Source organism: Anoplophora glabripennis, unplaced genomic scaffold (genome assembly GCF_000390285.2).
Source record: "Anoplophora glabripennis isolate ALB-LARVAE unplaced genomic scaffold, Agla_2.0 scaffold157, whole genome shotgun sequence".
Taxonomy (NCBI): Eukaryota; Metazoa; Arthropoda; class Insecta; order Coleoptera; family Cerambycidae; genus Anoplophora; species Anoplophora glabripennis.
In genome coordinates, this window is record NW_019416263.1 from 373,365 (window position 1) to 374,505 (window position 1,141).

The following is a 1,141-nucleotide window of genomic DNA, read 5'->3' on the forward strand; positions in this document are numbered from 1 at the left end:
CGTAAAAAGTAATAGTTTATGAGCAAAGAAATAAGAAGGTAACAGTACATAGAGGATTTTGCTCCGTGAGAAAACTTTTATTAAAATTAAAATAAAATGGAATGAATGAAAACAAACTGAAAAAGCCTTAATAAAAACGGAAAACATATAACAAATATTAGGAATGATTACCTGCCAGCCAATATACAAAACTTCGTTCATTGAAGCATTGATACACGCACCCGGTAAAAATTTTCTGAAGAACGTTGAATTGAAATCTTGAATACCTTATACAGCTGTTCGGTGTCTACAAATTAAAGTTTTAAATGACTATATACAAAAATCTATAGCATTTAAGTAGGGTATTCGAAGAGACCAAACTGAGGACAATAATTTGAATATTCTTGGTTTAAACATTGTCCTGCTTTTAAAGTGAAATCGAGAGGAGCACCATGATGTGGAAATCAAAGCTAAGATTTTACATCTAGAGGTATACCTTCAAGAAGTGTTAGAAATACTTTTCGAAAAAGTGAGTACCTTTTTTAATTTAGGTGACAAAAATTGTGAAGCAATTAAGTGGTCTCTAGGAATTCCAATCCACACGTTCAGAGAAAACTATTGATAATGAACCATGACCAAGGCATATGGATTTTCTCCTACCCTATGTGGTTATTATGATAATTAATTATAGACATTTTTGAAAAGCTGGCTTATATATATTACGGATATGTGTGTGTGTGGGAATGTATATGTGAACGCCAACTACACTTACAACATAGATGGAGAGGAGAGAGAGAATTAACCCTCGACATCGTGTCAACGAGAACAGCGAATATACCTAATTACCGTAACTTTGACGCTCTCTATCTTGAAAATTATGAGTTTTTGGACCTCGTGCCCATTGGAATTTTTGATCAGCACATCAGAAACAACAATATCGCTAAGTTTGAATGAATTTGACCGGGAACCATTTTCCATAAGGTTTGTGCAGGGTCCTTTCGTGGCTGAAAACGTACATAGGTATTGTATTTTTGAAACCGAGTGAGTTGCGCGAAACTAAATGTGTACAGGTCATAGCTAGTACCATGCGAAACATCGCCATAATTTTAAAAATGTTGTCACCGCCGTTCTTGGGGGTGAAAATTCGAAATATTTAGAATTA